The sequence below is a fragment of the Bison bison genome, unplaced genomic scaffold, assembly GCF_000754665.1.
Source record: "Bison bison bison isolate TAMUID 2011002044 unplaced genomic scaffold, Bison_UMD1.0 scf7180017864354, whole genome shotgun sequence".
NCBI lineage: Eukaryota > Metazoa > Chordata > Mammalia > Artiodactyla > Bovidae > Bison > Bison bison.
Window position 1 is genome coordinate 2,517,112 of NW_011494926.1, and position 25,507 is coordinate 2,542,618.

General features: G+C 40.4%; 1 long non-coding RNA gene across 2 annotated transcripts in view; it reads right to left on the reverse strand.

Annotated features, from left to right (window-relative positions):
• Positions 1-25,507, reverse strand: part of LOC104999556 — a 177,514-nt gene that overhangs the window by 144,752 nt on the left and 7,255 nt on the right. Inside the window, exons 2-3 of one of the 2 annotated variants that reach the window (XR_826613.1) lie at positions 16,275-16,358; positions 7,625-7,716 (exon numbers count right to left, since the gene is read on the reverse strand). This is a non-coding gene — a long non-coding RNA (uncharacterized LOC104999556). The remainder of the gene's footprint in view (positions 1-7,624; positions 7,717-16,274; positions 16,359-25,507) is intronic. The other variant, XR_826612.1, reaches the window with a different exon arrangement.

Consider the following 25,507-nt stretch of genomic DNA (forward strand, 5'->3'; position numbering starts at 1 on the left):
TGGGCAGGAGGGGAGGAACAGGGGCTATAATCCAGTATGATTTGAGTCCTTATCAGAAAAGATTAGGATACACTGAGACACCAGGGACATATACGTGTAAGAGTGTATTATACACACAGGGAAGAAACATCACATGAACCCACAGCAAGAAGGTGGCGGTCCTCAAAGCAAAGAGAGAGGCCTGAGGGGAGATTAACCTTGTTAACACTTCGATCTTGGACTTCCAGCCTGTGGAAATGTGAGAAAAAACTGTGCACGCTGCCTCGTGGTTGTTCAGTCGCTACTAGTGTCTGACTCTTCGCAACCCCATGGACTGCAGCATGCCAGGCTTCCCTGCCCTTCACCGTCTCCCGTAAGCCACCTATTCCATGGTATTTTGCAATAGCAGAAATAGCAAACTAATTCATTTCCCACATTAGGGGAGTGTTGGACCTCCTAGCCACTCATGTAGGATGGGTTTTTTTGAGGTCATGGTTGAACAATGCAATTCACCTTTTCTAGGCTTGAGATGTGATTTCTACAGAGCTTTCTAAATGACCAAATCAGTCTCCTTTCTGTTGGTCTTCAAATACTTTCTTTAGGTACAGAAAAACACTTCAATGTGTGGGACTGAAGATAGGGATATAAAGTACACAGAGATGTGGACAATAAGCTGATATGATCAGCACCCTCCCAGTCTGGGAAAACTCAGCTTTCTACCCCAAAGCTGGGGGTGTGGCAGGCTGGAGATTAAGCTCTATAAAACCTCAGGAACAGCAAGATTTAATACTCTTCTAGATGAGTGAGTAGATGAAGGTGCTGGAAAGGTGGCACACCCTCCACACCCCTTTGCCTCACACCTAGTCCTATGCACTTCTCCCATACAGTTGCTTTCTGAGTTGCATCCTTTTAAAGTAAACCATCAAATGTAAGGGAAAACTTCCCTGGGTTCTGTGAACCATTCTAGCAAATCATCAGAAGCATAGGTGGCATTTGGTCAGAAGTATAGGTGGCAATCTGGGCTTGGCGGTTGACATCTGGGGTGGAGATAGTCCTGTGGAATTGAGCCCTTGACCTGCATGATCTGATGCTATGTCCAGGTAGATAGCATCAGAATCAAAAGTTAAATTTATAAGACATTCAGTCAGTGTCCACTGAGATTATAGGCCACTAAGTCAGTGTGCACTGAGAATTGGAGAATTACTTGGTGTGGGAAAAATCCATATCACTGGTGGTGTCAGAAGTATTGAGAGTAGAGCAGAAAAATTAAGTTTTATCTTACACTACCCTAAAAAAACCCACATACCAGAGGGTCTGCTACCAACCAATGTGAGACTCAGAAACTCACATTCTTCAGCTTCATCTGTGTGCTTTATTTAACAGTTAAGATGTAGGATGAAATATTTAATAAGTACCCCAAGACTCACTGACTTCTTCTACATTGCATGTGTGTTTGCTAAGTTGCTTCAGTCATGGCAAACTCCTTGCTATTCTATGGACTGTAGCCCTCCAGCCTCCTCTGTCCACAGGATTCTCCAGGCAGGAATATTGGAGTGGATTGTCATTTCCTTCTCCAGAAGATCTTCCCCACCGAAGGAATGAACCCACATCTCCTGTGACTCCTGCATTGCTAGCAGATTCTTTATCGCTGAGCCACTGGGGAAGCCCTCTTCTTCTATATTACCTATCTTGATATGACTGATGCCTTTAAATTAGCACATTGGTTCTTGATGTTCTCTAAAGCACACAGAAGGAGAAGGCAATGGCAACCCACTCCAGTACTCTTGCCTGGAAAATCCCATGGGCAGAGGAGCCTGGTAGGCTGCAGTCTGTGGGGTCGCTAAGAATTGAACACAACTGAGTGACTTCACTTTCACTTTTCCCTTTCATGCACTGGAGAAGGAAATGGCAACCCACTCCAGTGTTCTTGCCTGGAGAATCCCAGGGACAGGGGAGCCAGGTGGGCTGCCGTCTATGGGGTCGCACAGAATTGGACACAACTGAAGCGACTTAGCAGCAGCAGCAAAAAACACAGAAGTTGAACTGGAAAATCATTTCCCCCTCATCCTTCTGTTCCAATTCTCTTATGTGGTGGAAGAATGATCTAGAGTCGTTACTACATGCTTAAAGTCTGTTTCCAAAAGATAGATAGGGCAAATTACTTAGATATTGAAGAAGGTAGAAACCTCAGTCTCCTCCCCAGCCAACTGTTACAGGGACGAGAGTTGACTTGTAAGCACACTTGCTGGGATTTGTAGGGTTCACTTTGCCAAACACAAGTGTGTTGCTCTCTGCCTGCCCCTGACCTGGGGCACTTCTCCTAAGTGTAAGCTTGTACTGGAGCCTGTGGGAGAGGCAGAGAGGGCAGGAGGGAGATGAGGAACAGAGGTCAGAGAGGAAAATCAGCCCTCAATGCCATCAGCAGCTTGCTCTCCCTAGTCAAGGGAAGAGTTCCATCATGCACCATGTTCCTGGTCCCCTGGACAAGCTCACTGGATATTGCCAGGGTAGCCAAGAAATGCTTCCATTCATAATCAAGCCCAGAAAGAGGGCTCAGCCCCTGAGAGAAATGCTTTTTCCCAGACTCAAAGGGAAACTGCCGGCCTAGTGTCTACTTTCCTGATACCACAAATACTTGGGCATCAACTTTGTTGCACTAGGACTGAACCCTTTATTAATTATCAGTATCAGTTTTAAGAAAAGCATGGTGGTGGTTAGTTGCTAAGACATGTCCGATTCTCGCGACCTCATGGACTGCCAGGCTCCTCTGTCCATGGAATTCTCCAGGCAAGAATACTAGAATGGGTAGCCATTCCTTTCTCTGGGGGATCTTCTGGACCCAGGGATCAAACCTGGGTCTTCTGTACTACAGGCAGATTCTTCACCAAGTGAGCTACCTTAAGATATGACTTTATTAAAAAAGCATATTCCTTTATTAAAAAATCAGCCCCACCCATCATTCTTATTTTTCCTCCACCTTACTAGGGAATGAACTAAATTCTCTTTAGGCCCACAGTGCATGAAGGTATTTCTAGCTGGTGAAGGAGACTCTCCCCACCCTCCTCTCTCTCCTTTGGCCCCTGGCCAGGACTGCTGGCAGGATCTGCTCAGTTACATCACTTGAGAAGTCATAGGAGAGCTATGTGGTGACCAGTGCTAGAGGGCAGAGCAGCTACCCCTGACAGCAGCCCCCAGACCCCCACCAGCAGTCCCAGACATTCCATCTCTCTGGGAAGTGCAGCCAAGATGTTTTTGGTAAGGTGATACAAGAGAGCAAAGTTAGTCTTAAGTACATGGTTCTTCTTCAGGGAAGTCAGAAGAGGAATTGGAGGGAGAGAGAGAGAGAGAGAGCACCTCAGCGGATGTGTGTTGTGCTTAGTCAGTCAAGTCTGACTCTTCAAGATCCCATGGACTGAACCCACAAGGCTCCTCTGTCCATGTGGATTTTCCAGGCAAGAATACTGGAGTGGGTTGACATGCCCTCTCCAAGGGATCTTCCCAATCCAGGGATCAAACCCAGGTCTTCCACATTGCAGGTAAATACTTTACCATCTGGGCCACTAGGAAAGCCCAAGAATCCTGGAGTGGGTAGCCTATCCCTTCTCCAGGGAATCTTCCCCACCCAGGAATTGAACCAGGGTTTCCTGCATTGCAGGTGGATTCTTTACCAGCTGAGCTACCAGGAAAGCTCACCTCACTAGGTATTTATCCAATAATAGGAGAAAATATGCTCCTACTGCAATTCTAAAAAAAAAAAAAAAAAAGAGTTCTTTAGAAAAATCTCTTCCTCAAATGTGTATGCTTATTTCCTTTCACACAACAGAAAACAGGAAAAAAAAAAAAAAAATGTGAACGGACAAAATGACATCTCCCAAATCATGGAACATCTGAAAGTAGGGATTAAAAGGGGTAGGGGATGGTCTTCTACTATAACTGAGCAGGACCCTGTGGGGCCTTCCCAGAACCAACTCCCCACTCCCCACCATGTACTCCACCTGCCTGTTGTCCGTAGAGAAACTGTAGCCTCCTAGGACTTCCCTGAGTCCCGTATATTAAATTTAATCAGAGAAGGGGGGAAAAACATGCAGAAAGAAAAGAAAACAAATAAGACAAAATAATAATACTTTAGCCATTAAACAAAGTCAAAGATCTTTAATTCCTCATCAAGGGCTGTGCAATGCAGGAGACTTGAGTTCAATCCCTAGGTCAGGAAGATCCCCTGGAGAAGGAAATGGCAACCCATTCCAGTATCTTCACCTGGAAAATTCCATTGACAGAGGATCCTGGCAGGCTATAACCTAAGTAAATAGTATTTAGTTAGGTTCAATAACCTAAGTAATAGCATTTCATTGCACAAATTTAAAGATATTTTGTGTCCATGGGGTCACAGAGTCAGACACAACTGAGCAACTAACACACAAATACACGTAAGGGTAAAGAATCTGCCTGCAGTGCAGGAGACCTAGGCTTGATCCCTGGGTCGGGAAGATCGCCTGGAGAAGGGAATGGCAACCCTCTCCAGTATTCTTGCCTGGGGAAGTCCCATGGGCAGATGAGCCTGGTGGCACATGGGATGTGAGTTCCCTTGACCAGGGATCAAACCCATGTCCCTGCAGTCCAAGACCACTAAGGAAGTCCCTATTTTCCTTTCTAAAATGTGTCATTTCTAATCCACTAATAAGAACCAAGTATTTGAAAAGACAATAGAGAAAACAGATCGTATTCTCATCAAAAGCAGAATAAAATCTGGTGGTACCCATTGTTACTTACAGAAAAAAAAAATTTCATTTAAAAATAGATTTAGCTTAAATACAAAATGCCTTACTATACCCTTCTTATAAATTAGAATCTAGAGCAAAAATAAGCAAATGGAAAATAATTTTAACGAATGTGCAGCTTAGGCTTTTACAATAATGTGTTGCTTTCTGTATAGCATGCTATCCCTGCATCATCACACAAGAAAATTTAACTGAACCTGCGAAAAATGATTAATTCTACCTATTTCTGAAAAATAATGAATGACATTTGTTAACATTTAAAGCTGAATGTTAAATATGCCTTGGATAAAACTGAACAGCAATTTAAAATTGATTATATCACCCATCATTACTATGATTTACAGTTGGCAATCCTATATACATCCAGTAGCAATGGAAACTCCCCAAGGAGCCTATACATGGAAGGAAAACCCCCTGCACATGTGTATCAAGTAACATTTTCAAATCATGCTACCCAAATATATGTATTATAGTATGTTGGATGTGAATTTTAAACTTGATTTCAGTTTTTAAAATTGTTTTTATTTCTTTTTTCTATGCTTCCTTTTTTAAACCCATATATGTGTATTTTCCTTCCATTTTAAAAATAATCTAAGTAATAGCATTTCATTACACAAATTTAAACAGTACCAGAGTCCCTCAGACAGTAAGGAGATCAAACCAGACAATCCTAAAGGAAATCAACCCCAAACATCGTTGGAAGAATTGATGCTTAAGTTGAGCTCCCATACTTTGACCACCTGATGCAAAGAGCTAACTCTTTGGAAAAGACCCTGATGCTGGGAAAGATTGAGGGCAAGAGGAGAAGGGGGCAACAGAGAATGAACTGGTTGGATGGCATCACTGACTGAATGAACATGAGTTTGAGCAAACTATGGAGATAGTGAAGGAGGAGGAGACCTGGTATACCACAGTTCGTGGGGTCCCAGAGTCAGACACGACTTAGCAACTGAATAACAAGAATATACAACAGTAGAAAAGGAAAGTCCCCAGCAAGATCACTAATAAGACCAGAGTCTTCCATGCAAACACTGGGTTTAGACTGCCTGCCTTCAAGCTCCTCCAACTCAGCTACTTGGTACCAGTGTGATGTTGGCATAGTTACTTCTATCTGTAAAAAGAGATAGATAAGAAAGGTAAAAATCCTCTCTCAAAATGTTATGAGTAATTCATCAATTCATTGATATTTGGCAGAAACAAACAAAATTCTGTAAAGCAATTATACTTCAATTAAAAAATAAATTTTTAAAAAAGATTTTTTTAATAAGAGCAGTAAATAAAATCATCCACATGAAACATATTGTAGTCCCCAGCTACACTTAAAGCCCAATGAATACTAGCTTATTGTCATCATCATCACCATCATTAGTATTATCATGTTTAATGGGCAGCTACTTCAATGGTTTGATTTAATTTTCAAAGTTACTTCACTACTCCTAGTGACTTGAAGATCTCAGTTCACTTTCCCTTGACAGATTCTTAGACCTATTTCTGTAAAGTCACAGGAACCAAGTTCTGTGGATTGTAACTAAAGCCCAGGATAAATAGAAGCAGATTATTAAGACAATATCTGCTCTCTTTTCCTACTAACTCTTAGAATTTTCCTCTCACGAAGCATTCATTTCCTGTCCCTGAGAGTTCTATTTGCAAATAGATTTTCCTGGACAATTCTGTCATAGATTAGAAAGGCTGTGTAAATACATCATTCTCAGTTGGTATCCAATGGGAATCTACCTTCTCTGCTCCTCAAATTCAATGTCTTCTACCCTCAGGAATCCAACCCCATAAATGCATTCACTTTCTACATTCCACTGGGGTCTCCACAAATCGCTCAATACGCCCCCCTTCTTATAATCCCTTATAGCTATGTAAGGTACTATAACACCTTGAAAAAACCTACTGCTGGCATTTCACCTTTGCTTCCTCATGCCTGACATGCCCTGACACTCCTCCAGTCTGCAGGTTGCAAACATGAGCTGTGTGTCACAATCTATCCTGGTGTATGTTTCTACAATCAGTTCTGCTAGAACGCTTATTTTGAAAACATGAATTTGTTCCAACGTGACTGACAAATTAGGGAAGGCTGTAGCACAACGCTAATTTTGTATTTGTGCCAATTTCATCTCCAGGCCAACACAGAAAACTCCACCTAGCTGAACTGAGCTTTGCACAAGTCAACAAAATGCACGCATGGCACACCTCTTAAGAACAATGAACTCTACCTTTGCTGTTTAATTTACTGTTTCAACTTTCTCCCGGCTTCCCTGATATCTCAGATGGTAAAGAATTCGCCTGCAATGCGGGACACCTGGGTTCCACCCCTGGATTGAGAAGATCCCCTGGAGAAGGGAACGGCTACCCACTCCAATATTCTGGCCTGGAGAATTCCATGGACTGTAGGGGGTCGTAAAGAGTCCGACACGGCTGAGCGACTTTCACTTTCACTTCCCAACTTTCTCCTTGTGCTCTTCCAACATTCCATCCGAGTTCAGGTAACCTCCCAATCACAAGCCGCAATCCCGCTAACTGGCAATCAGCCTCATGCCCTCCCTTCTCTTTCATTTTTTCCCCTTCTTTCCTCTCAGCCTATTTTATGTTTTTCCTGTCTGTCCTCTGTTATTTTTCTCTTTCTCTCAGTATTTTCCTACTTTCCTAACAAGTTCTCTTCCTCTGACACACAGAGTGGCGGCCAGGGGAACAAGGCAGGCACTGGAATCGGGCAGTTGTAGAGCTCCACCCCCACAGACAACTGAGACATTTTCAGGGTCAAGCACCATATTTATTGTAATACTGGCATATCTCTTAACCATTCGCCATGGACAGAACCAGGCTACCATGTTTATTATGTTTCTTCACATGTCACTCACGAAATTGTTGAAAGTCTACTCCAGTGCCAGCCCTGTAGCTTCTTTTGCATGATCTTGCACAGTAAGGCGGGTCTTAGGAACACATCTGTTGGCTGTAACAGAAATGACAGTATCTATCTCTTTATGATCTATTGAGCTTTTATCAGAGTGTCAAAGAAATGCATCATTATTCAAAGGAGTTTAAGAACTATTGGTCTACAGGAGTTTTCTTCAACAGAGTGTGAGCCATATATGTAAATTAACATTTTTCAGTGGTTAAAAAGAAACAGAAATTAATGAAAAGAAATTAATTTCAATAATGTTTATTTAACCACTGTTGTCATTTCAATGTATAATACAAAAATATGCAAATGAGCTAGTTCACCATCATTTTTTTTTTTTTTCCATACTAAGTCATTGAAATCTAGCATGTATTCAGGACATTTCAGCCACATTTGACTAATGGCTACTGTTAACAGAGAAGGTAGGTCTAAAGAAGTCTACCTCTCTGATCAGAAGAGAATGAAAGGCAAAGAAGATTCTGGTAAGATAAATAAAGCAACAAAGTAGCTTTGGCTAAAAAGGACCTGAAATAAATCTACCAGCTCTTACATGCATCCTAGCTTCGTTTAGATCAATGCCTTGGCTGTGTCAAATTTTATGTGGTCGGTCCAAGGGTGGAAAAAATGCACTTCCATTTAAGTACATATCTATTTGCTGGGGAACTCCTGGGGTATAAAGAGAGTTTTCTCTTTCCAGACTGTTTTCCTGGACTATAAGGTTTATGAACACATGAGTACTCTTGGACTAAAAGTTCTTCTAACAGTAAAAACCATGACTTTTAAAACCACTATCATGAACAAAACAAAAAGAAACATATAATTTTAAGTTGATTCATATAGGAATTCATATAGGACTAGTAATACATAAAGTATATATTCATAAAGAAGTCAATTCATAAATAATCTAATTTAGACTTTCAATGTGGAGAAGGAAATGGCAACCCACTCCAGTGTTCTTGCCTGGAGAATCCCATGGACGGAGGAGCCTGGCGGGCTGCCGTCTATGGGGTCACACAGAGTCAGACATGACTGAAGCGACTTAGCAGCAGCAGCAGCAGACTTTCAATGAAAAGTTTTCTACATTCAGTTGCTTCTAAATATTGAGTTTATTATCATCAGCAAAACACACTCATAGTTTTTGAAATTTTTCAGGGCAATTCATTCTTCAAGGGAAATACCATACAAAACCCAATATGTAAAATCAAAGCACCTTTCCCTCCCACACTCTCATGTAGAAACTCAGAGGATTTGCTCTATAGAGCATATTGGAAAAACAAACAAACAAACAAAGCCCTAACATCTCTGTCATTTAGAATAATCTGGGTAAAATCAAGTTAAAGTTCTTAGGATAATGCAAAAGATCTGAAAAAACAGTCCTGCATATAAGAAATTTAAAATATATCACCTGAAGAGACAGAACTAAAAATAAATACATAAAAAATTAGAGAACAATTATGTGGGACTAATGGTAAATATAAATGTTCATTCAAATTTGATGGAGAAATCAAAAGCTTTTCAGACAAGCAAAAGTAAAAAGAATTCAAAACCACCAAAACAGCTTTACAACAAATGCTAAAGGAACTTCTCTAGACAGGAAACACAAGAGAAGGAAAAGACCTACACAAAATAAAGCCAAAATAATTAGAAACTGGCAATAGGATCATGCGTGCATACATGCTAAGTCACTTCAGTCATGTCCAACCCTGTGCGATCTTATAGACTGTAGTCCACCAAACTCCTCTGTCCATTGGATTCTCCTGACAAGAATACTGGAATGGGTTGCCATGCCCTCCTCCAGGCGATCTGCCCTACCCAGAGATCAAACCTGCATCTCTTAAGTCTCCTGCATTGGCAGCCAGGCTCTTTACCACTAGTGCCTCCTAGGAAGTCCCAATGGGGGTGGCAGGGGGAGAGAGAGAGACAGAGAGAGAGAGAGTGTTAGTTGTTTAGTGGTGTTTGACTCTTCGTGACCCCATGCACTGTAGCCAGCCAGGATCCTTTGTCCATGGAATTCTCTAGGCAAGAATACTGGAATGTGTTGACATTCCCTTCTCCACAGCAGGATCATACATATGGATAATTATCTTAAATGTAAATAGATTAAATGCATCAACCATAAGACATAGACTGGCCGAGTGGATGAAAACATATGCATGTACGCACTTCCACTTACCACATCACTCTACTTAATCCCCCAAATTGTGTGTAATTATTTTATATTGTTAGGTTAATCATGTTTCCATTATAGCTTGCAACTGTAATTATCTTTTATTTTTTGTCTGGCTATTTATCATGAAAACTGATAAACATCTTTTACTATTGTGATAAAAAAGAAATGGTGAAAATCACAAATTTTATATTGTATGTATTATTCCACAATTCAAAGAAGTTATGTAATATTCTCAAACTCATTTAACTGTACACTTTAAAAGGGTGGATTGTATGGTATCTGAATTTATACCTCAATACATAAACGCATGTTAAGTCGCTTCAGTTGTGTCCGACTCTTTGTGACCCCATGGACTATAGCCCGCCAAGCTTCTCTGTCCATGGAATTCTCCAGGCTAGAACACTGCAGTGGATTGCCATGCTCTCTTCCAGGGGATCTTCCCTACCCAGGGATTAAACCCAGGTCTGGATCAAACCTGAGTCTCCTATGTTTCCTGCATTGCAGGTGGATTCTTTCCCACGGAGCCACCAGGGAAGCCCCTTATACCTCAATAAAGCTGTTTTAAAAATTCGAAGCAGGGGTATTCTTTCTTTAATCTCTAACCTCTAATGCACAGTGACTTTTTAAGTTGGCTAAGTGTGCATTAGCCCACATATCATGGTTTGAGATGCAAGGGACATAACCTCCCATCCAATAACATCTCCTAAAATTCCAGATTTGGGCCATCATCTGTGTGGCTTGTAGGTCTTAACTGAACATGCACTCGTGTACAAACCCTCTCCAGACTCAGGATGAAGGAAGTTGCTAGTACACTAGGGTCAGTATCAAATCAGCCTTGATCCTAACTGCTCATAGCCCATGATCCAGAACAGGGATCCTGCCAAGAATCCTCCTGAACTCAGAGTCCAGCAGCAGGAACTGAGTCTCGTCTTTGTGATGATGCACTGCCCGGTACTCCAGGGTCTCCAGCACTGGGGTCCTGCAGTATTTATGCGGAGGCCCTCAGTATGACCAGACCCCCAACACTCATCACCCTCCCCACTCTTTCCAGAGCCCAGAATTCCCAGGCCTAAATCTAGTAGCTGTGGCTGATCTCAGCTACATGAAACTTCCTGTTGCCAACATTGTCACTTGCCTAAATCTCTACCTTGTGTTCTCCATGCTGTTGGGATGACTGTGGTATATGGCTCATCCAGTGATGGGTAAAGTTGATTTATGAGACCTGGTTTTCTACCCTATTATTTCCTTTCTCCTTCACCATTCCCTGAGCACCCTTCACAAAGGGAATGACTTTTTTAAAAGGAGAGCAATACACACTGCTATATTTAAAATGGATAACCAACAAAGTCCTACTGTATAGCACAGGGAACTCTTTTCAAAGCTATGTGGCAGCACGGATGGGAGGGGAGTTTGGGGGAGAATGGGTACATATATATGTACGGCTGGGTTCCTTTGCTGTCCACCTGAAACTATCACAGCATTGTTAAATGGTTACACTCCAATATAATATAAAAAGTTTTTTTAAAAAAAAGGAAAATGGTTCTCTTATAAGGAAATGCAACTCCTGTTCTTCCCCGATAAATAGCACCTCCCACATTCTTTACTGCCTATTGCTTGAAAAAGTGAAAGTCACTCAGTACTGTCTGAATCTTTGGGACTCCATGAACTACAGACTGCCAGGCTCTTCTGTCTATTGCTTGGAGTTCTCTAAATTCTCCATTTCTTTGGCCTGTCCAGAGGTGACCCTTCTCCAGTCTACTTTATCCTCCTACAAAAGCCCTCTCCCTGAAACCTTCCATTAAAAATGTTTCCTTTGAAAGTTCATAGATTCACCAGAGCTCCCTATTAAATGCCTATGTCCCTAAGGGAAATGGTTTCATATATTCTCAGTTAATACTATGCCGACATCTACCTAAAGGGAAAAGCTAGTAAAAAGAGTTGAATATGTACAGACAGAATCTTCACATTAAACCCCTTTAAGACACAGAATACCATATTATATATATAATACAGAATACAATAAAAGATTTAGGAATGATTTAATACTGCTGCTGCTGCTGCTAAGTTGCTTCAGTCGTGTCCGGCTCTGTGCGACCCCATAGACAGCAGCCCACCAGGCTCTGCCGTCCCTGGGATTCTCCAGGCAAGAACACTGGAGTGGGTTGCCATTTCCTTCTCCAATGCATGAAAGTGAAAAGTGAAAGTGAAGTCGCTCAGTCGTGTCTGACTCTTAGCGACTTCATGGTTTGCAGCCTACCAGGCTCCTCCATCCATGGGATTTTCCAGGCAAGAGTACTGGCATGGGTTGCCATTGCCTTATATTTGATAAATGAATAGTATATATAATTCAACATATTCTGATTCATGAAAGTCAGGATTCCCCCCCCTCAAAAAAAAACTGATGAATTCAATGAATTCTAAGAATCTTATAGTTTAGATATCGATATTAACTAAACCAAGAAAATTTCAAATATCTTTTATATAAGAATTTATAATTACAGTAATGATGTAACAAGGTATTTAATTTTTAAAATGGCTTGTGGACTTCCCTGGTGGTACAGCGGATAAGAATCTACCTGCTAATGCAGGAGAGTCGGGTTCGATCCCTGGTCCAGGAAGATCTCACATGCCACGGGTAAGCTGGTGTGCCACAGCTACTGAGCCCACTCTCTAGAGCCAGTGAGCCGCAACCACTGAAGCCCATGCATCTAGGTAGAGCCTGTGCTCCGAAACAAGAGAAACCGCCACAGTGAAAGGCCTACACACCCCAGCTAGAGAGGAAACCCCGCTTGCCGCAAATAGAGTAAGCCTGCACACAGCAAAGGAGAAGGCAATGGCACCCCGCTCCAGTACTCTTGCCTGGAAAATCCCATGGATGGAGGAGCCTGGAAGGCTGCCGTCCATGGGGTCACTGAGGGACTGAGCGACTTCACTTTCACTTTTCACTTTCATGCATTGGAGAAGGAAATGGCAACCCACTCCAGTGTTCTTGCCTGGAGAATCCCAGGGACGGCGATTTTCCCATCACTTTTGCTTACTAATGTAAAGATGTTCCATCAAGTGACTACTAGAGTTAGTTGTATAAAATTAATCCCCACTCAAAAAGTCCCAATAAATTAGGAATAATTGTGTTTTATATCTTACTATATGATATGAAAAAGGAGAAATTGAATTATCTAGCCCAACTTCAGTATCACTGTTAAATATCAGGAAAGAACCCATTTTCACAAACTGCTTTAACACTTGCTGCCAATCTAGGATAAAGCTCATATGTGGAAAGGGTGCTTAAAGATCAAAGAATCAACATAGTTTTCATTGTTATCTTTTTACTCTCCCAAGTTGGCTCGCTAATTCTTACAGGGAAACCAGCAGAGGGAGCACCAACCATTGCCTTGTGTATGTGTGTGCTCTAAAAACAAAAGAGACTCTTGCAGATTTTTAGACATTTTAACAAGATTGGCAAAAACCTTGTAAAACATAAATATTATCAGTGACTACTAAATTTTGTCTTTAAGTGTTTATATTAAATCAGTAGTGAAACTTTTTTCATTAATGTTTTAAGAAAGTAATACAATAATTTTTTAAAAGCAACACATATTTGTTGTACAAAGTGAAATAGCAGAAAAAAAAGTTTAGCAAGTTAATAAGTTCCTTATTGAAACATAATCATTACCCTGTGTGAAAGAGATAACCAGTGGGGTTTTGCTATATGATGCAGGGAGCTCAAATCTGGTGCTGTGTGACAAAGTAGAGAGCTGAGATGGGGTGGGAGGTGAGAGGGAAGTTCAAGAGGGAGGGGACATATGTATACCTATGGCTGATTTGTGTTGATGAATGGCAGAAACCAACACAATATTGTAAAGCAAGTATCCTCCAATTAAAAATAAATAAATTATTTTTTTAAAGTTAATAAGATCCTGCATCCCCTTCAGATCCTATGTATTATAGACAGACTGATATATATCTTTTCATATCCTTCTTATTAAAATAAGTAAAATATATATTTTTATATTTTAAATATATATTTATGTACATATACTACATTATGTGTGTGTATATATATATATATATTTTTTTTTATGTCCCCCATGTAGTAGTCTTCGTTTTTTTTAATGAGGGGAGTCACCCTAAAAAAGCCTAGCTATAGGTAGCAAAATAGAATAATACATTTTAGAATATACAATAGATGCAATAAGAAGTAACAAACACAATGTCAGGCCATATAAAAACCATGTATGTACATAGATCAAAAACATACACCACCAAAATGATATTGCTGCCCTTTGAGTGAAAAAAAATCAAAATACATATGAATCGATGTGTAGATGAGGAAAATCCAATAAGCAAGCCAGAATATACAGCACCCTTCTTAAAAGGCCATGAGGAATGCTAAGTGAATTAACGTCTGGCTTGTAATTTATATTACCAAGCTCTTCGCAGAACAAAATGAAAACAACAGCAATAAAACTCAACCACTAAAGGTTTTTAAAAAGTGCATGCTTAGTCACACTGTCATGTCTGACCTTTTGCAACCTAATTGACTGGACCCATTGGACTGGACCCATAGCCCTCTAGACATCTCTGTCCATGGAATTTCCCAGGCAAGAAACCTGAAGTGAGCTGCCATTTCCTTCTCCAGGAGATCTTCCTGGCCCAGGAATCAAACCCGTGTCTCCTGTGTCTCTTACACTGCAGGCGAATTCTTTACCCACTGAACCAAGTAAAATGTATTAAAATGCATGCTTTAAAATTCATAATACTTCACACACTCTAATTTGAAATAGGAGATGAAATCACTTTTGACTTAAAGCTACACTCTATGCAGTTGTACAAGTTACTGAAAAGGGAAAAGGATGAAGTCATGGCTGTGGTCAGAACAGGCACTCCATCCTATCCCATTGAGAGAATCCTTGAATTTCACTATAGGTTCCAACCCTTTCCAATCCCATCTCTTTGAGACAACCTCTAAATAAGTGGTCCCAGGCCCCCAGAGACCCATTTTGCCAGCTGCCGCCGCTGCTGCTAAGTCGCTTCAGTCGTGTCTGACTCTGTGTGACCTCATAGACAGCAGCCCACCAGGCTTCCCGTCCCTGGGATTCTCCAGGCAAGAACACTGGAGTGGGTTGCCATTTCCTTCTCCAATGCATGAAAGTGAAAAGTGAAAGTGAAGTCGCTCAGTTGTGTCCAACTCTTAGTGACCCCATGGACTGCAGCCCACCAGGCTCCTCCATCCATGGAATTTTCCAGGCAAGACTACTGGAGTGGGGTGCCACTGCCATCTGGTAACTGTCTCTAAAGGCTTACCTTTCTAAGTCCAATATATTTGCAAAAGCATCCCCTTACTGTCCCTCCCCATCCAGTCAGCTCAGGATGCCCTTCTATTTTCTCGGTGTCTCTGCTCACCCACATTGAACAGAGCCTTTTAGAGATGCTTTTCACCTTTGCTGATTTCTACACACCTTGATCTCACAGCACATTGCTATGAAAGAAACATTGCAGGGGTAGAGGAAAAGGGAGAAACAGAAAGGAAGAGAGAGAGAGAAAAACGAAAAGAGCAAAAGATAAGGACGAGGTAAAAATTGACAAGGGTAGGAGGAAAATCCCCTATCTACAAGATTATAGAATGAATTACTTCTGGGAGTAGGGAGTAATTAACCAGCCTCAGCTTCCTATCCATTCCCCCCACCCCCCCAAAAAAAGCAGAAGAAAAGGTCATTTTATCTGATTTCGTTTTCCTTTTGCTAGGGGCTTCAAGCATTTAGAAATTCCTTCAACAACCACACCTTGCTGATAAATAAGAGAACATCCCACCCTGATTCTCATTGGATAGAAGAGGAATAGTGAGGAATGGGGAGGTCCAAAGCCTGGCTCAATGTCACAAGGCAAGGCAGTTGCAAAGTGAGGAGGATAAGACCCTGGGTTCTTGACTCCAGCCCTTGACTTTATCTACAAAGTCAACAGGAGCGGTCTAGATGCGTTATCTCGCCCCCTTCTGTCTCAAAGGCTGAGTGACAAAGAGCGCTTAGTGTGATAGTGAGTGTAAATGACAGCACAGGAAGTCCATTCTCAGGGCAAGCTGTGAGACTGGCAGCTGAACAGGAGGCCAGAAAGCAAGTCTGCACAGAGCACTTTCAGTCTACACTCGCTATCTCGCCCGCCCCTACTGTGACCAGAGTCCACAGGGCCAAGGGGAGGAGCTGTGAGGCTGAAGGAGGACACCAGAAGGTTCAAAGGCCACTTAACTCAGCAATTCCTGAGCATCTCTGAGTGAATCTAAAGGCTGTGACTTAAAAAGAAATGATTCATCTACAGAACTGAGTGTTTTATATTATTTTAAATATCATATCTATAATGTAATTCACTTGCAAATTATAAGACCATTTATGAACCATACTATAATTACTGTGCAAATTCTCAAATTTTCTGACGTGGTACTAACCTCAGGATTCAGCTCTTTGGAACATGTTAATACAGTTCTCCAGGAATTCCATCCAGTCACGTATCACATGCTCGAAGCTAAATGCTGAAAGTAAAGAAATATTACATCAAAACATGTTCAGTATGAATATCAGCCGTATATGGAAGAATCATTTAGATGGAAACCACACCCACTGCTAAACTCACACTTGTATCAGCCAAGATATCTGTATATTTACAAAGTGTACAAGTTTACTTATACAGCACAAAGATGGGTTTATTTGTGCTATTACAGCATTGTCATTAATAAAGGAAATACAAAGGAAAAGAAATTTAAAAAGAAATGAATAGAAATACAAAAGAAGCCTACCATGACCTAATTCTACTGCAAATTGAATTTCATTATTATCTTCCTGTAAACATGACTTTCATTACAAGTGTTTTATTACAAATAAATAATCTCTTCAACAAAATTAAGAAATATAAATTTATTATACATAAAGGTCAAAATCCCTAAGTATAATTTATAATTTCTCACTTAATGCTATATTATAATGTTTTTTCATTTATTGTAGAGTGGTCAAAATATCCTATAAAAGAGATGTTTTACATAATCTTAGTATCTAATCCTGACTATTTAGTTAAATAGATTGAAATAGACCTAGTGCACTAAAATCTGACAGTTTCTCAAATACACTTCTTTTTTAATTCTCAAAGTCCACAAGTTGTGAAAAGCTGACCTCTAAGGTACACACTCATAAGATCATTAAAATATTTTCACTTAAAATGGATTTCTATTGGAAATACCAAGGATCTGTAAAAGAAAGGTAAACAGGAATCATCACAGAAGGCCATTTCTTCATGTTACTTATATTTTTAATTACTTATAAGGCCAATCAGAGATTAGCCAATTTTTCTAGAATCTGAAGGGCAAACAAACATAGTCAAGGAGAAAAAGACACACACAGAGGAAACACAAAAATAGGCACAAAGAGAGACGCAAAAAGACCAAAGAGCTCAAAATGTACTTTCTTAAAACACCAGACTACTTCAGTTGTGACATAGGCACTAGCTCAGGGTTCCTAAATCAGCAGACTGGAGAAAAACTGCCTTGTCATCAGAACTCCAAAATAAATGGATCTCTGGAGAAAAAGAGACGTGGAACCATAGGTCTAAAGCCAAACTTTTCCTGCAGAACAAAACAAATTTTAGCTGTGTAAGAAGTAGAGCATCTTGACCACTACGTTAGAAATTACACCAAAGATCTTCTAAGGACAAAACACTAAACTCGTTTTCCTTTCACAAAGGAGGAAAGCAGAGATAAGGGACCCACGACAGCACACAGAATGCAAAAAGGAAAAGCCGAAATAAAAAAAAGGCCGATGAAAGCATAACATTAAAAAGAGAAGTGTTTAGCTGTTAAATCATCCAAATTGCTTTGCCAAATTTTGACATGCTTGATTTCCTGTAGTAAAAAATCTCTTTTTTTTTTTTTGGTCTTTGAAAAAAAAAAAAAGTGAGGAAAAATAACCAGCTGTTCCTTGTATAGTTCAGGAAACAAGTTTGATTTATTACTTGAAGGTTATTTTTGAATGAGTCGCTTGTGGCAGCCAGAGTGCAAGAAAAGTCACTGAGGCCTGTCCACTTGAAGGGCTCAAACTGCTTCCTGAACAGTCCTTCACTCCGCACCTCCGACGGCTGTTATTGACAACGTGTGACTGGGGCCTTCCAGGATTTTAAAACAGCAGGGGGCCCGGCCAAACAATCAGGCTGTCAATTACCTTTTCCCCTGTTGTGAAAAAGGGGGCCCCTGGACAATGCAACTTCTCAGCAGGGAGTCATGCAGCTCCCAGTCTGTAACCCACTACTGCCCCAGTTAATGGTCAGGGCCTTCAGTTTTGTCTGTTTCAACCAGCATTACTGCAAGGTAGAGATGGCTCCAGGGAAGGATTTTTCAGTTCTTGCTAGGACAAAATTGACTGTCTACATTGCTTTCTCTGGTCTTCCTGGACTTTCTTTTTTTTCCTTTAAGATCCAAAAGGATTCAAAGAGCACCCCTCCCCTCCCAGCTCCCCCCCACCACCCTTGTCCTCTGGGAACACCCAATCCTCTCCACCTAGATTGTGCCTTTGCAAACTTCCTGTGGGCATTGATGACTCGCTGTGAGGACTGTCCATCATCCCACCCCTTTGTCCGGCAGTCACTTCCATTTGAATTTGACTGACTGAGGAAGCCTGCGTTATTTGTAAAGAACAACAAGGCTTTTCATTCATAATTTTAGTAGGGGGACAGGGTGCTAATGACTGAGCTTGAATAACTCAGGAATGTGGTATTCAAGGCAGGAAGAAGCCCAACTGACTGCCAAATGAGGGAAAAAGAGGATGTAAGTGAAAAGTGCCTGGGTAAAAAACCAGACAATGGGAGGAGGGATCACACATGTATACAAATACAAATCTAGGTTTTCAAAGGTGAGACAGCCAGAAAGATGGAAGCAGGAAGGAGGGCAGGGAAAGTCTAACAGGATTTCACTAACTTTGGGGTCAAGTTACATGGCAGAGTTTACGGAATCCGAAACCCATAAAGTGTCTACAGAGGAAGTGATCTTTTCTTCCACTGGTGGTTCTCCCACAAAAACAAACAAAAAAAATAAAAAATAAAAAAACTGGTTTTCACTCTCTTTTGGTATGTTTCATATGTTCAAACAAAGAGAATTTGTTTTGCAGGGGTACTCGGCTTGGCAATCCAGTCTGGGTTCCAAAGAGCTTGCTTATTGCCAGGGTTTCTCATCAATTTAATGTACGTGCAGCATACATACAATATATATAATAATTTTGTCTACCTGCAGCTTCCAAGGAGGAGAGATTGTACAAATATCAAATTCCGATTTAGTTGAATTGTATACCTGAGTATTATAAGTCTTCTTTTTCTTGCTAAAATAATAAAATTATAGTTGGGCTTTTTTAAGTTAAGAAATTTAAAGTCTCATATTGGCTTTTTAATACATTATTATATACTTGGGATTATAGAAAATAATCCAAAATAACAATGTTGCACATTTTAATGCAGAATGATACAAGCTGCTTTTTTCCAAAACAATATAATTCTCTAAGTGAAGAATGTTTCAATCATTATGAGAAAAGATTTACTGTGTCTCTTTTGTTAAAGCAAGTCAAATAAAGGTTAAAATGAACAATAACAAATGCTGATTTACTTAGAGATCAACAAAAACAAACTGTCAGGCAGTAGGACTCCAGCTCTACCTCCACTGAGTCTATTAGGACTAGTGGTCCTAGAGAGCTCTTGGGGCTACTGAGGTCCAAGGTCAAAGTTCAGAATCTAGGCAGGGTGCTTACTTAGCTCTAAGTAATCAAAATATTAGTTGCCCACAAGTCCCACTCAGGGACTGTAGTTCTAAGGTTCCTCTGTCCATGGAATTCTCCAGGCAAGAACACTGGAGTGGGTAGCCATTTCCTTCTCCAGGGGAACATCCTGACCCAGGATCAAAGCCTGATCTCCTGCATCTCCAGGCAGATTCTTGACCATCTGAGCCACCAGGGAAGTCCTCCTAAGTTCCTAAGTTATAACCTAACCCAACAAATGTTCTTGAAAATTGAGGAACTAACTGTAATCACTATGCAGTTAAAATCCATTACCCATATCACTCTGACAACCATTCTGTTCTGATTAATGAGGAAACTAAGGCATGAAGACCCTCTAATACTCTCCATCTGTTTCTACCTGCTGCTGCTGCTGCTAAGTCGCTTCAGTCATGTCCAACTCTGTGTGACCCCATAGACGGCAGCCCACCAGGCTTCCCAGTCCCTGGGATTCTCCAGGCAAGAACACTGGAGTGGGGTGCCATTTCCTTCTCCAATGCCTGAAAGTGAAAAGTGAAAGTGAAGTCGCTCAGTCATGTCCGACTCTAAGCGAACCCATGGACCGCAGCCTACCAGGCTCCTCCGTCCATGGGATTTTCCAGGCAAGAGTACTGGAGTGGGGTGCCATTGCCTTCTCCAGTTTCTACCTGAGTACCCAACAAAGGCAAAGGACAACGAACAGAGCATCTCGGAGCATTCCAAAACTAACCTAAAGTAGACCTCAAGGGAATTTCATCATCATCATCACCACCATCATCACCATCATTTTGCGCTTGGGTTTTGAGAATGTACATCCATCTAAATATAAGTTAGATGGACCATGTTCATCTTGTGGCTTCCTATGCCCCCTGCTCCTTTTTTTTTTTTCCCCATCTTTATTGAGGTATAATTGACAATTAAAATTTTATATATTTAAAGTACACAACACAATAATTTGATACACATATATATCATGAAGGACTTGATACTGGTGACTCAGCAGTAAAGAATCTGCCTGGAATGCAGGAGCCACAGGAAAGGTGGGTTCAATCCCCGGGTCCAAAAGATCTCCTGGAGGAGAAAATGGCAACCCACTCCAGTATTCTTATCTGGAGAATCTCATGGATAGAGGACCCTGATGGGCTACAGTCCATGAGATTGCAGAGAGTCAGGAACAACTGAAGCAACTTAGCATGCATGCATATATCATGAAATGATTCCAATACCAAGTTGGACATATCTTTCACCTTATATAGTTACTTTGTGTTTGTGCATGTGAGAATGCTTTATATCTACTTACTTAGCAAATTTCAAGTACATGATGAAGTATTATTAACTTTATCCACCATTCTAGACATTAAATCATCAGACTCTGTATTCACTCTATAACTGAAGGTGCGTACCCACCTCTCCCCATTTCCACCAGCCTCTGGCAACCACCATTCTACTCTTTGTTTCTGCAGATCATTAAGTTTTTGAGGGCAGGATTAAATAATTTGCCCCTAGACTTGGAACAATTGTTTAAGTGATAGCTCAATCATACTCTGATGATTCTAGATTCAAAACCAGGTGAGGACCACACTACTCATAAATCTACCACCTCCAGGGACTCAAAACTTAAGCCCTGGGTCCATAAATGACAGATGCCATGACTGTTGTTCAGTCGCTAAGTGTGTCCAAATCTTTGCAACCCTATGAACTGTATCATACCAGGCTTCCCTGTCTTTCACTATCTCCCAGTGTTAGCTCTAATTCATGTCCATTGACTCAATGATGCTATCTAACCACCTCATCCTTTTGCCTTCAATCTTTCCCAGCATCAGGGTATTTTCCAATGAGATAGCTCTTCACACCCAAAGAAGGAAATGGCAACCCACTCCAGTGTTCTTGCCTGGAGAATCCCAGGGACTGCAGAGCCTGGTGGGCTGCCATCTATGGCGTCGCACAGAGTCAGACACGACTGCAGTGACTTAGCAGACGCAGCAACAGCTCTTCACATCACATGGCCACAGTATTGGAGCTTCAGCATCAGTCCTTCCAATGAATATTCAGGGTTGATTTCCTTCAGAATTGACTCAGAATTCCTTCAGAATTGCAAGGTTTGATCTTGCACTCAGCATCACAATTGGAAAGCATAAGTTCTTTGGTGCTCAGCCTTCTTTATGGTCCAACTCTCATATGCCATAACTGGCTAGGTCCAAATTCAGGCCAAACCACAAGGTAAATGTATGATGTTTTTCACCCCAGACCTCTCTGTCACCTGCCTTCATCCTCTCACATGGTGATATTGTCAGTAACTGGATCTCTGGGGTACCAAAAAACAAAAGTGAACTAAAAATCCTTGATTTCAGCCTTTGATGATTTCTGTGCTGTCAATAAATTCACCATGGCTGATTTTCAGACCTAATGTCACTAAACGTAGGGATGAGCAGAGATATCCATAATCAGCTCTTGCATGCAGATGTGAGCCTTTCTAGCATTTTCATCTACCCATGCTTTGCTTGCTATCTACTGCATTTTCTAGTTCTCAATGAGCTAGGAAACTCTATTATGGTTTCTTTACAATAATACAATGACTTTCATTTATTTAAGAGTGATTACAAGTCAGACTTCTTCTAAAACTCCACCTACTTTACATATTTAACTCTCATGATGAAGCTTGGACATAGGAAATAATTTTACCCCCACTTTATGGGTGAGGAAACTAAGGCAGTGGGCGACTAAGCACCAAGGCCCCTCTGAGACCAACCTAAACTGGACTCTACAGGAAGGATCTTGTCATATAACCTTTGCAAATCTCTGCAAGTAATGCTAATGTGTAGTCAGGGTCAAAAATCACTAATCTAGAAAATAAAACAAGGAATCCTTGCTACTGGGAAAAAAGTACAATTTTCCAACTGAATGTGGCTAACTGGCTTCCCTGGTAGCTCAGCTGGTAAAGAATCTGCCTACAGTGCAGGAGACCTGGGTTTGATCCCTGGGTCGGGAAGATTCCCTGGAGAAGGAAATGGCAACCCACTCCAGTATTCTTGCCTGGAGAATCCCATGGACAGAGGAGCCTGGCAGGCTACAGTCCATGGGGTCACAAGAATCAGACACAACTTAGTAACTAAACCACTACCAACTGTATGTTAGGTCTCAGATAAAGCTCAATTCATACTTCTACTTGGCTCTGTAGACATACAACATACATTAAAAAAGAAAGGAAAAAAAAACTTTGTTAGGATGTGGATCATCTTTAGGATATGATAGTTTTTTTTTTTTTTTACAAAAAAAATATATTCTGAATAACCTATCTCAATAAATAAAGGTAGCAGTACATTTTGACATGACTAGCTTTTACTTTGAATACTGTCATATTGTTATTTACTTACTTTGCTTAATTTGGGGTCACCAGATAAAATAGTGAACTTATTAAAAAAAAAAAAAAACTATTTGTGGTTTATCTGAAATGCAAACATGACTGAGTGTTCTGTGCTTTTATTTGTTAATCTGGCCTTCCTTAGTGTGCTCATTTCGTGTCCTACTCATTTTGACCCCATGGATAGGAGCCTGGCAGAGCCTTCCCAGGCAAGAATATTGGAGCAGGTTGCCATTTCCTCCTTCAGTGGATCTTCCTGGCCCAGGGATTGAACCCACATCTCTTGGGTCTTGCATTGGCAGGTGGATTCTTAATCTGGCAACCCCAACTTAATTCAAAGCCAGAAATTTCATGCTTTGAATCAAATTTTTACACAGAACCATCTTCCATCCTTACCTCTCCCCATCCAAATATTATTATTATTCTTCCTTCAAATTTAGCCTAATGAGCATGCCAGTAAGATACATGGCTTAACTATTTGTACCACATTATCCCCAATGATTTTGAGCTTTAATGTTAATTTATAATTTACTACTATGAAAGTCAAGAAGCTGTCTTAAGCAACTGAACACAGCCGGAAACCATAAATGAAAATAGGCATGAGCTCATGAACAAATTGAAAATGTCTGTATATGGCAAAAACAAAACACCACCACCAAAGTTTGAAAGACAAATGGAAAATGGGGGAAATAACTGCATTTTAAAATGAGGAAACCAAAAATAAACAAAGGAACAACACTCCAATTAAAACATGAACAAAGGATGTGAAATTGAAATCACAGAGAAAAAATGCTACTTTCCAAGAAATATTAAAATGTAGGTTTAAATTCAGAACTAAACAAAGAAATACAAAATGAAACACTGAGATATCAAAATTTACCTATTAGATAAGCACAGGTTAAAAATTGTGGCAAAACTTACTATTGGTAAGATCTCTGGCGAAACAGTCTTTCTTAACTAGAATTAGAAATTTAAACCGGGGTTTCCCTTACCACTTGGTACAGTGTTAAGAATCTGCCTTGCAATGCAGGGGACACTAGTTTGATCCCTGGTTCGGAAAGATCCCACATGCCACATAACAACTGAGCCCGAGGTCTGCAACTACAAAAAGCCATGCACTCTAGAGTCCTGTGCTCTGCAACCAGAGAAACCACTGCAATGAGAAGCCAGTGCAACTCAACTAGAGAGGAACCCTCCTGCCCCTGCAATGAGAGAAAACTTGTGCATGCAACAACAAAGACCCGACACAGCCAAAAATCATTTAAAAATATATAAATAAATAATTATTATTATTTAAAGAAATGAAAACTGGAGAAATCTTTTGGGGAGCTGTTAGCAATAGTATCAGAAAAATTAATATACATAAATTGGACTAAAATTCTACTTCTATGAATCTATCCTAGCAGGGTAAGATAAATGCATGAATATATAGGAACAAGAATGCTTACCACAGCACTATTTATTCAAGCAAAACAACTGAACTCCAAGCCCTCAAAAAGAGAAAATCGAATGACTAGCAATAAAGTATCTTAAAATAAATATTCATCAAATATTTTCCATGAGTGGGACTTCTACTTCTTCATAGTTTTCTGAATTGCTTGATTTTTATTTTCTTCTTACAGTGAATATGTAATTCAGAAAAAAATAAAATGAACCCATTTGTCATTTGGGAGACAGTGATACAGAAAAAAGTAGAGCAAGGTCAGTTATCTTTGGATAATTCTGGAACATAATGTATTCAATATAAATTGATAAAAAGTGATCGTCAAAAGATAACAGAGATTTTTGGTAAAATCTCTACCGTTTTACTGCAAGCATGCTAAACCCCTCCCAATCCTGATATTGTGATTTATAACACCTGCTGAGCTGCAGTGCTAATGACTGCCACATGGATGGTGCCCTTTGCCTCTGAGGCACCTGGAACCTAGGACATTGGGTATTATTTTAGATTTCAGAAGTTTCAACCCACCAATAACTTAAGAAGTAGTCAAAAAGTACAAAAAAGAAGTAAGGCATAGGTGGAGGGGAGGTGACACATATATTCTTATGGCTGATTCACATTGTTGTATGGCAGAAACCAAGACAGCATTGTAAAGCAATCATCCACCAATTAAAAATATTTTTTTTTAAGTAAGGCATAAAAGCAACTTATTTTGGATTTCTGTGGTGGTTCAGTGTTTAAGACTTTGCCTTCCAATGCAGAGTCCAAATTCAATCCCTGATTGGATAGCTAAAATCCCACATGCCACACAGTGCAGCAAAAATATAAAAATTTTAAAAGTATTTTTTAAAAAGAAAAAAAAAAGGTAAGATAGATAGCCAACAGGAATTTGCTATATCGCTCAGGAAACTCAAACAGGTGCTCTGCATCAACCTAGAGGGGTGGGATGGGGAGGGAGATGGGAGGGAGGTTCAAAAGGGAGGGGATATATGTATACCTATGGCTCATTCATGTTGAGGTTGGATAGAAAACAACAAAATTCTGTAAAGCAATTATCCTTCAATAAAACAATAAATTTTTTAAAAAGAAACTTATTT